The 11,491-nt window shown below is 39.5% G+C and overlaps 1 protein-coding gene across 1 annotated transcript in view; it reads left to right on the top strand.

The window, feature by feature from the left end:
- The first annotated feature begins 8,271 nt into the window (after positions 1–8,271).
- The window catches only part of flrt2 (fibronectin leucine rich transmembrane protein 2), a 35,425-nt gene continuing 32,205 nt past the window's right edge, over positions 8,272–11,491 (top strand). The window contains exon 1 of the mRNA XM_043219858.1: positions 8,272–9,330. The gene's annotated coding sequence lies outside the window, so the exon portion shown is untranslated. The remainder of the gene's footprint in view (positions 9,331–11,491) is intronic.

Genomic DNA, 11,491 nt, shown 5'->3' with positions numbered 1-11,491 from the left:
CTAATAATGCTTTTGGGGCCTCAATTAATTAGCGATACCTAGGTAGGGTATCTTTATGTTTGAACATTAGAACATCAGCAAACACGCAATGTAATATAACATTTTACTTGATTCGAGTAAAAGTAACTTTCCTGGGTGTATAATTTTGTAATAAAAATAAGCTTCTGTTTACTAAACTGATAACAGCTTAACATTATTTACCTTAGCCTACCTTTTGGGTGCCATTATATTCCAGTACCCTTATGCCTCTGTTAGCTCGTAATAACAACTTTGATTAATATTTATGTTCTGTAAACGCATTGTCTGCTGGTTTATTTGGCTACTTTTCAGTACACCGCATTTACCACGTTGAGACTTTGAACGTTAAGTGTTAAGTGTAAATGAACACCTGACCACACTCGTAAGTTCGCAAAATTGCAAAAACCTACCAGGAAAACTGTAGCATGACGTAAGCAACACAACAACAAACAAAACCGGTCGTGGGTGTGTTAGATTTATTGAATAAACAAGCTTTGCCCTAACCAGTCATATTGGCGGCACCGAGGGGCCTCCAAATACAATTCCTGCTTAGTGCCCCCATAAAGGCTTGGGCCGGGTCTGACGAATTTGAGATTTACGACTCTCAAAGTAAAAGGGATTCTGCTGTTAAACACAGTCATTTAAAACGAGTTACAAACTGCAATCAAATAATGCTGATGGGTTTCACAAAAGCACATACCGCTGATTAGCGACCTCACGGCTAGTTTTGTCATCGAATTGTGCGAGTTATCGTTAAAAAATCTATTTCCAGGTGGAAAACGAGTACTTGGAGAATCTGGCCGTCGCGCTCCCTCTCATTCTCGCAGACATTTTTGGCCGTGTTTGTTGTTGTACCTGGTTTTGCCTAATTCCTGAATGATTCTGGTGCTAAAACAACACATGCAAACAAGAGGGAAACCGTGTGTAAACGCTGTACGGAGGAGTTTCTATATTTGCGGCGTGTTTGCACTGGATTAACTCTGGAAGTCTCAGGTAGTGGAAAACCCAGTCTGCTCCAGAGTTAATAAACACGCAGGGGGCCGCCAGAGTCATTTGTGAACGGTTCTTTTGTTCAAAGAAACACCAAATTCATTCCACTGCAATAAAGTTCGCCAGCATCCATTTGCAGCAGCAGGAGGCCCGAGACACGGAGCTGAAGGCAGACAGGAAGTGCAGATGATATTACCCAATACCCGCTAAAGCCACAGGCAGATAGGAACGAGGGTGGATTGCGATTAAGCGATCGTATTCAAGCACCGTGAGTCATCTTCGCTTCACAGACAGAGACCTGAGGGACACCGCAAGTCTCTTTCAGGTAGGCCTATTACTTGGAGAACAAACACGGAAGTATAGAAACGCAAGAAGGTGAACTGGCAATGTGCTGGACTAGAGATTATGTTTCGAAACGCATATCCAGAATTTTTTGTAAGAGCACACAGGGTTGTGTAGAAGTTAGTCTGGAAGAATGTGGAGTATCTGCAGGGCTCTCTCGTAGAGGAAGATAAAGGGTGGGAAAGTAGATCAGCTTACACACCTGAACCAGATCAGGTGACCTGGAGGAAACAAATTCCAACAGACACAGACGCTAGCAGAAAAAAAAGGGACTTTCCTAATCTGTTACGCATAGATACTGAAGAACTATGATTAGAAATCTTACTCGACCAGCAGAGTTTCCACTTTGCAATTGCAATAAAATAAAATAAAAATGACTTTAACAATGTTTTCCAGATCACATTTTGCTTTTTTTTTTTAAAATGCAAACGTAATGTAAAAATTAAATGCAATATTAATGACCTTATTTTTTTTTAAATACTGCTTAAGATGAGAGGATTAATTATTATCATTATTATTATTATTAATAGTAGTAGTAGTAGTAGTATTAACCAACCTACTACTACTAATAAATCATAAATCCTAATAATAATTAAAGCCGTATGCCAATTGAAGAGGGCATTTGGTTTGTGTGTGTGCAAATGAGTCTGGAGTCAAAACTTTTTACGCTATTCTGTAAAATGTTGGTTTAAGGAATGTTGCCTTTAAAACGAGGTTTCCTGAATATTTGAAATATTTTTTATGGCTCACAAGACAAGGGGCAAGCCTGTCTTCAGATTTTGTGAATGACCCCTCTTTTTCCTCTTCATATTTCCACAGTTTTTATTACATTAACAAATATCTGATTCTCTAAATAGATCGGAGGCACGGAAAGGTCAATGGCGTTATTAATTCACTGTATCGCCCATCTGTGCCCATAGAGACAAAGCTGCAGTGTTACTATACCAGTTTTAGACACACAATCCACTCTCCCCAGAGCCGGGAGCATCTATAAATATTTCAGTGACTCAAATGGATGCCATTTAGATCCGATGCAGCCTTGGCATCCACAGGTGGAGAGCAGACCTGCTGGCCTCTCCATACAGGCGCTGGGGCTTATTTATGGAGACGGAAGAATCGAATCAATACCCCAACAGGGAGAGTTTTAAATCAAATAAAGATGATTTGTGGCATATTCTAGCATGAAGAGGTTTTGAAGTGACTGTAGATTTAATTGAACTCTGAGAGAAGATCAGAGGGCAATGCTCGATGAAAGCTGACAATGAACTTCTTCGCACCTGGTTCAAGTGTCTTAAGCTTCAAGGTCTACGTTCAGTTTGCCATGAAAATGAAAGCTTGAAGTGGGAAATGAAAACATGTTGACAAAATATACCACCGTTGTAAAATATTCTAATTACTACCAAGAAGAAGAAGGGTAAAAAGAACATTTTCTATTCTAAATATTGTAATACAAAACACGAATGAATGAATGAAAGAATGAATCTATCTGTCCAAAGTGGATCGTGAATAAATTTGAGCCTACTTTGAGAGACAAAGGCAGTGTTTCTTTCCTTTTTCAAAACATTGTTTAGAATCAAGAAATATGATCCTTACTTATTAATCAAATATTACCTAATTTTTTCAAACTATTTAAATGATTAGATCTATTCAATCTAAAAGTCCACACACAAGCATGCATTTTACTTCACTATATATATAGTTTAATTAATAAACATCATGTTTTTCTTTGTGCTACAGTTAACTATGTATGTATTTATTTATTCATTCATTTGTTAATTCATTTTGTAACCTAATCAAATAAAGCGATTGCAGTTTGATTGCGATTCACTGCTTAAATTCAATTGTTTATTTCTTAAGGCCAAAAGACCTCAGAGTTAGGTTCTTTAAAATTTTTTAAAAAAGACTTAAAATATTTCGGTTAACTATCGTCGGGATTTATGCTTGTCATTTTTGTCGCCCTCTTAATTCTGCGCTGCAGGTGGCCGGAGACTTTTTAAAGTCAGAATCCGTAGCAGCAGGATTTTATTAATACAGTAGCTGCTCTGACTCCGTCTTATTAGCACGATGATCCCTGACTTCCACGCGCCGAATACATCTCTCAAACGAAGCCATGCTGAGGGAAGGACATTTGTGTGTGTGTGTGTGTGTGTTTCTGGTCGTATCACTATGCTTTATTTCAAATCCCGTCTGGGTAGTTTATGGCTGAGTGAATGAATGCAGGCTCCTGTTTAATCTGATGAACATAATTCCTATACACGAAAAAAACTGCACAGCAAAGCAACGACAGACCGAGAGCGAAAGGTTGCGGTGTGGAGGGAAGAGGTAGAAGTAAAGCCGTTTTCCTTTTCAGCATTGTGCCCTGAACAAGTTTATGTTGTACCCAGGCCATATGTCCTCCGTAGGAAATGGGTTTTATTAATTCTGTTACGTCCAAGTCAGTCGGGTGACTTACGGTCCAAGTGCACAAATGTGAGGCTCTATTGTCAGCCGCGTTCGGAGAAGAAAAGCGATTTTAAAAAGAACCTGGAAGGGAAAACAAGCTCCCATGGTTTCTTTCACGCAGCTTTCCTGTGTTTGGAGGAAGCGGCCATTTTACTGCCCCTCTGTGGTCCAGGTGTTGTCTTTTAATTGGCCGTTTTGAAAGCAATAAAGCATTTCAGTTACATCGTCTTGTAAAGTGCTTTCACGCAACTTCCAAATGATGTAATTACCCAGCCATTCGACGCACAGGGGTTGGAACATATAAGACAGGGCCACGGGCTCGCAGCAAGAGAGTCGCTGAGGTTTCTCTAAATATGTTTTTCATTTAGGAAGCAAAACAGCAGAAAGAGAAGCAGTAGTTTGCTCCAGAAACTGCTGCATTCATTCGCTGTTTCCACCGCAGCTCAGCTTATGTTTTCGGAGTAAAGCAATGAAGAAAAGGGTGCACAGATTTTTTTTTCTTTAATGTGTAAAGTAAGCCAATTTATTCAAAGGTGTTTGCCATCAGCAGCACACCACAGTCATGCGAGACTTTTTACTCTCGTTCATTACTTCCCCCTCTCTCATTTGTAAGTATCACTTAAAGGCAGTTCGGAAAATTTTTAAATCCTTTCAATATTTGCTCACCCTCTAGTTGTTCCAAAGTTTCAAAATGTATTGGCTAAACGCAGATGATATTTTGAAGAATGTGGGCAACCCGAACAGCTGGATGGTATCCACTGACTTTCTTTCATTGTCATTTCTTTCATTGGAACAAAGGAAAAAAAGGTCTTTTCATTTTTGGAAGAACTGTCTATTTATTAAAATAAATATCCACTGAAGGAAACGTTAAGAGCCAGGGGTGTGAAAACTTTTGAACAAGTTGAATATGTTCGACACGTCTTATTTTGTTTGATTTTTTTCATGTTTTATCCCCTATAGTACTGCTCTTCAGAAGCAACGGAAGATGCTCGCCTCTTTCTGAAAGACAAATTAAGTGCAATTTAGCTTGATCTTCATATTTAAAAAGTTAAAATTGAAGACACCGGCTCTTAAAGCATTGTTTCTTTCTGGAACATCAGTGGATGCTTGAACCCTTTTTCAATATTGTCTTCAGTGTGAAAACATGGATCTCAAAATCATATAGTCACTGTTGGAAGGGGTTCAAATATGCAAAAAAAAAAAAAAAAATGCTGGAAAAAAAGGTCTGCAGGACAGGATTTTTCTGAAAAGCAGTGCTCTGTTTAACTGAAAGCAACATGAATTTTGCATAATCTCTCTTTTGTTAAGATTTTTCACAGATTCTGAAGATTTTGCATAACACTGTATATTCAGATTTACTTCTACATATACACAATTTACATTTACATATTTAGACTTATAGTTATATGTTCAGATTTACTTCTGTGTATTCAGACATTAAAATATATATAACTATTAACAATTTACATTTATATAATTATTTCCTGTTTGGCTCCTTATAATATGTATATAAAATAGGTATACAAATAAATAAAAAATGAAAATAATGCATGAAAATTCTCAGTTAGTTCATTATTTTTTATTATCCTTTTATGAATGTGATGAAAGAGTCGGGTAGGACATTTTTCTCTCACTTCACCCAGTCTAAGGTAATATTACGCACCTGTGTACAATATCACAGCAACAAAAAAAATACAAACAACAGCAAAACGAACGGACAAGCTATCAAACAAACAATAAAACCCTACTAGCGTTGTATCTGAAAACAGCTGTATTTTCCTAGAATGATTCATTTCAGTATGAACACAGTAATTGCTCCCAGGTCCATACTTAAACATACAAAGACCACTGGAAGGAACTGGAAAAGATCACTTTTAGTGAGAGTGCAATTCAATCGAACCAAAGAACCAACATCCACAAGCATATACAATATTCATACCATAACTATGAGTCTTTGGAGACAAAATCTCTGGATCAGCATATCCATGTAATTCAAAACATGTCTCTCCTTTAATGACTCTTCTGCGAAACAGGTGCATGGCGACCTTGATTCCCTCTCAAACTGATAAACATAAATGATAGTGATTGATAGAAAGAAAGCCACGATGCGCCCACAGATCTGTTGTTTATCCGCTTGGAGACCTGGAAATGCCGTAATGAACTAAACCCGGTACATAAACATCTCACAAACAGCGCGTTTTTAATACTCTTATTTGCCAAAGACAACCGAACCGATAAAATTGTAACAAATTACTCTTTCTGTACAAACTACAAACTCAGTCTACAGAAAACACGTAACTTTTTCGCGCCGTAATCACGTCTTTTTATTTATGCATCTGAAAATGCATTACTTGATCGCAGGTAGATTTAACAAATAGATCCAGGAAAGTTATAAATTGTGAAGGATTAAGCTGAAGCCGGATAAACGCAGCTGTATAATTAAAAGCAGTTTATTTTCTTCAAAGACGGACCTCCCGGCCTGTTTACCGCCTCCTGCCATGGTAACAATTGATGTCGTTTCCAACTTCGCGAGCGTCCAATCAGTGTGGTCAGATATCTTGGACGAGGAAAAAACAATCAGCCAAGTAGGCTGCATTGAATTTATTCAACAGACGACGAGGGCGCTGAAAGACGTATTGCCGTCTCAGAAGTAATAACGGGTTGAGCAGTTCAAATCTGTTTTTCCTAAAACAAACTACTGATTACATCGGTGCGAGCTCAAAATATAATTGACACGCGAGGATGCTACAGGAAACTTAAAAAAAACGAAGCAAGTTGTTTACGGTGATGAGCTTCCCATGGGAACCTGCCCATGTTCGTGAATGCGTTGAGTGTGTGAGCCGTCATAGAAGCCTCGTTCACTTCAGCCGGTGACTCATTCCACATTCCTGGCCGGGGGTGAGAGCACTCCCTCAGATGTGAGCGTTAGCCGTGTGAGAGATTAGCCTATTGCACTTGTGAAAGCGCCATGAGGGAAGGGGGTGGATATCGAGATTCCTGATATCTTGGCCTCGAGTGCTCACTCAGATATTTCCTGTCACTAAAAGAGGCCACTCTTCCTGCTAGACAGGTGAAGGCACGAGAGAGAAAAAACTAAACAATACACTCAAAACACTTTTTCTGTTCCAAACGAGATTTCAAACTGGTTTTAGCATCGATATTTGACGCATTTATAGTTTTTAGGCAAATGCACATAGGCGGCGCGTCACTTTTGTTGAAGCGAAACCAATGACAAATTCTGTATTGATTTGGTGATGGCGGTTTAACTAGAATTGGCACATATTTGTATCTTTGGTGTCTCTGCACTATCAAGGTCCGACTGACACAGAAATGAGATTTGTGTTTCAGAAATCTGAGCATTACCGCAGCGACGAATATAAGGTCAAATACAGTGTAATCGGTTATATAAAGAAACACGGCATCCCAGAAGAGCACGTACTGTGCCTCTGTAGGTAAACGTCCAAATAAACCTGCCTGGTCTCATGGCATAAACATACCTGGGTGCACTTTTTAGAGAGACAAGAAATACGTACCGACAAGTACATATCACCGCAGTTTCCAAAACAAGTGAACACTAGAGGCTTTCATTCCAGGGCATATTTTCAACATGATACAGCATTAACTTTTAGTGACAGTCCCCAAATATTTGCATTCTGAACCTGCATTCTGAACATGCATACATAGATGAAGCAACGTAATAAAAACACATCAGTACGTCCCTATATCAACGTAATAAAAACGTGCCAGGGTTCACGTGTTGAATCTGTGTTTTAGGGACATATCTCTTCGAAACTGCAGTGAAATGTGCAGTGAGGCACGAAAAAAGTTGTGTAGAGTTTCAAATATTATGATTACTTCCTATGTAGGTAAAATGCATGGAATCCCTATGGATAAATGGTGATGGAGAAATGATTTATGAGGAAACATGTTACTTTCCCCTTTTAAAAAAACTATTAATTTACTGTATAGTAATAGTAAGGTAGGTTTTAAGTTTAGGTATTGAGTAGGATTAGGGATGCAGAATAGTAGAAAGTAGAATAAGGCATTATTTAATAATAATAAATGGCAAATTTTCCAGTAATACACATGCTAATAAGAAACTAAGACACCCCCCCTCCCAAAAAAAAAAAAAAAAAAGTTTAACCCAAAATGTTTGCATTATCTCACAAAATATTGTATCCGAAAAGCATGATCACCAGTGTTTCATTCTCAAGTGTTCCAAGTAGAAGCTAAATTTTAGCTATATTTTTTATACTTTATCCACTATTTTCAAGCGTACAAAGCATCTGAATGAACAGATAGCACTCAAAATAGTTCAAGAAACATTCCAAGAATTTAGCATGCTCTTACAAAGCACCCCAAGAAACTTTTTTTTTTCACTCACCATTTTTGCTCAAATCGCATTTTAATTAATTAATATGAATTAATTAATAGTAATTACTATTACCATAAAGCTTTATAAACCTTGCCACGTCCACGTGAAGCTGTTCATTTATTAACAAGTTACCACATACGCTGCTCAATTTGAAAAGTTTTGGCTGATGATAACTCAAAAAAGTATCCACTCGGCATACGCAATAAACATCGCTTTCTAATAACTCCTAAAAAAAAAAAAGCAAATCAGCACAAAGAACTACAACAACATCGTCCATTCTCTCCGCGTCTGTGCGTCAAGCGGTTACAGGAAGATCTCTTGATGTGTGAAAAGCTTTTGTTCTCTAAAGAGCAGACTCGGTTATGACCCCTCATGCCATTAGATCATAAAGCATCAAGAACCGAAGCATGTTGTGCTCAGTTAGCAGCTTATTGGATTCCAGCTCGCAAACATAAATCAAATATCACCGAAGCTCATAAGGGTTGAAAGGCCTTTGCTACCGTGAGTTATATTTTGCTCTTTACTCAGCAACACACAGACGGATATAGGCATCGCACACGCACCAGATATCAGATGACGCTGTTGTTTTATATAAGTCGCGCTATAACGGCATGGTATACGATCTAATCCCAGTTCGAGTTTTGCCGTGTTCCTCAGAGGGCTGTCGCTCAGGTGCCGCTGATTCATTCTCCCCGAGCGCTGACGTCCTGCGGCATGCCTGACCCCTCGCCCTCATAACTCCCGCTTCGTTCCGGGGGACGCGACCCCACGACCCGCTCCTTCTCCAGAATCCGCCTGCCCTCTCCGAATTCCTGAAACATGAGCCCCGGCCCAGTGAGCTCATCGGCAGGCGTGGACTCGCAAAATAACTGCGAAAAAGAAAAGCGAGAGTGCGAGAGATGGAACGCAGAAACAAAAGACAGGTTGGACAACGCCGGCGACGGCTCCCGAAGGGGTTAAGTTACACGCAGCCGAAAGCGTAAAGGAAACAAAGGTGCGCTTCTGAGCCTCATTCTCAGGACCGACGCCGCACGCCTCAGCGGGAGCCGCTTCTTTTGAGCTCCGTTCTCTCTTGTCGGAGTCGGTATCTAAAACACACGTAATTCCAGAAGGCTCCCGCTGCCCTTCTGACCCCGCCGCGACCGAGAGACTCCGGTGTGAAAGTAAGTGGTTTTCCTTTGAGTGCGGATTGAAAGGGAAACAGAGTTCTATCTGATGCACTTTCGTAACGTTATTATCAAAACTAATTACAAATAACGTCACGCGATGGAAAAGTCGGAAACGTTGATGACAGGGCTGTGTTTATCTGGCACCGAGTATTTGAACTTTAATTCACTGCGGTTTAATTGGATATACTTTTATTAATTATTTAGCCATCTTGATGTCTTTTTTCCAGAACATTGACTGTTGTATACTGTATCACTTTCTAGCAGTGCGTGTGAACCTGCTTTAGTATTATATGCACGTGTTTTGTGTGCTGGTTTGATACAGCTAGTTTTAAACAAGTTAACATTTTAGTATAAGGAGCTATATATTCTAACTATTAACCAGTTGTTTATTGGCATGCCTGTCATTAACATATTGGCTGTTTATGAAGCACATATTCTGCATGACCAATCCAATCTTCCTATTAATAAGCAGCAAATTATGAGTTTGAGGCACAAGTCGTAGTCAATGGTTTGCTAATAGCGAGAATTTACGATCAAATCTATTTAAAAAACAAATCGAAATGACTGAATTCTGGTAACGGAGACCAAAACATCAGTTTCGATTAAAACCGTAAACTAAAGTAGCAAAAGCAGAAATTTAATTATTCAATGAAGCAAAACAAAAAAGTTACAAAACTGACTATGATGCTGCTATTCTCCTTTTTGCTGCAGAGTTCAGATGATGAGTCATGCGTTATTTCAAACTATGACAAAAATAGAATTGTTAGAAACAAGTTTTAATGCTTGATATGATAATCTAGACTGCAGGGATCATTGCTCGAGTATTATATTCTGATGTTGCGACTGTGTTCCTACCAGCTCAACTGGTAAAGTGTACCTTGAATGCAAGTCTGCCAAAAGGCATAAATGCAAATGTGTTAGTTACGCCCGTTATTCACCAAGCTCCCTCACTCCTGAACATGCATTATATTTTGGGCACTTTGATTACGCTTTCAGCAAATAATACTGTAAGAGCGTTGCTCTGAGCTCACGTTGTAAATCCATATCACAGCTTTCTGCAGAGTCTGACCTTCTTTTTGTCCCGCTTTTTGGATTTTGACTTTCAAGCATACATAACTTCTAAAAACGTTGTTGTTTTTTTGTAAGCAATGCTTGACTGCTAGTACGCGTTTTCAGGACTGATCTGCGGCCTCAAAAACGTCCGGATACTACTTAAACCACACATAAAAACATACAAATATCTAGTTACAAACCTGTGTCATCTGCACCAGTTGTCAAGTTTCCCTCAGAACTGAGTTCGCTTGTCAAACCACTGATTCGAGTTTTCAGGATTAAAATCCTCCACAAATATTTGGGCCCCCAAACATATGAACATCTAGCATTTATTCAATGGCTTTCAACCGACTGGTGTAGCATTTCTCTTCAACTTCACACAGGTGTACAGTACTAGGTGTCGTTCATTACATTAACTACAAGCTCCGCTAGCATTTCACACCCCGGAAACCATCACAGCGCTTCATCTTTATTTCAAACTGTTCTGCCTACCTACCATTTTATCATTTCAAGCCCAACATTTATTCTCCCTTGCAGAAAAGCTGTGCGTTTGTGATCAAAAATTAATTCCTATTTATTAAATATTTTGTTTGATACCTATGGACAGACATTCGCATCTTTTTAACTCTGGCTTTAGTGTCCAAATGCGTTTCCGCGCCGCTCTGAATTATTCATTTAATTCTCGCACATCTAAAGTTTCGAAACTTGAAAAACGCTGTGAAATGATTTAAACGGGTCAGCTTCAGCGCTACAGCGTTTATTGTGACATCTCAGCAGTTGTTCGGGAGTGAAGTGCAGTAACGGCAGCCCGCGTGCGGTCAGATCCGTGCCCGGGAGCGAAGAACGCGGTTTCACGAAGCGGGACCTGGCCCGAAGGCACGGCTCAAGACTCAAGGCTCGAGATGTCTCGTCGCAAAACGCCAGCACAAGCGCTTAACTGTTCTGAAGTCGCACCGAAATGGTCTTTTGCTTCTTTAGACCACCCCTCTCCCCTACCTCTTCAAATACACGCTTAAGATCTCAAGATGACCGCGATCTCTCCCGCAAGAAAAGAAAAAACAAACACGCTGGAGAGAGGGCTAATGTAATTAAGTTAAAGCGC

This window comes from Puntigrus tetrazona, chromosome 20 (genome assembly GCF_018831695.1).
Source record: "Puntigrus tetrazona isolate hp1 chromosome 20, ASM1883169v1, whole genome shotgun sequence".
Classification (NCBI taxonomy): domain Eukaryota; kingdom Metazoa; phylum Chordata; class Actinopteri; order Cypriniformes; family Cyprinidae; genus Puntigrus; species Puntigrus tetrazona.
This window is presented reverse-complemented; position numbering and strand designations above follow the sequence as displayed.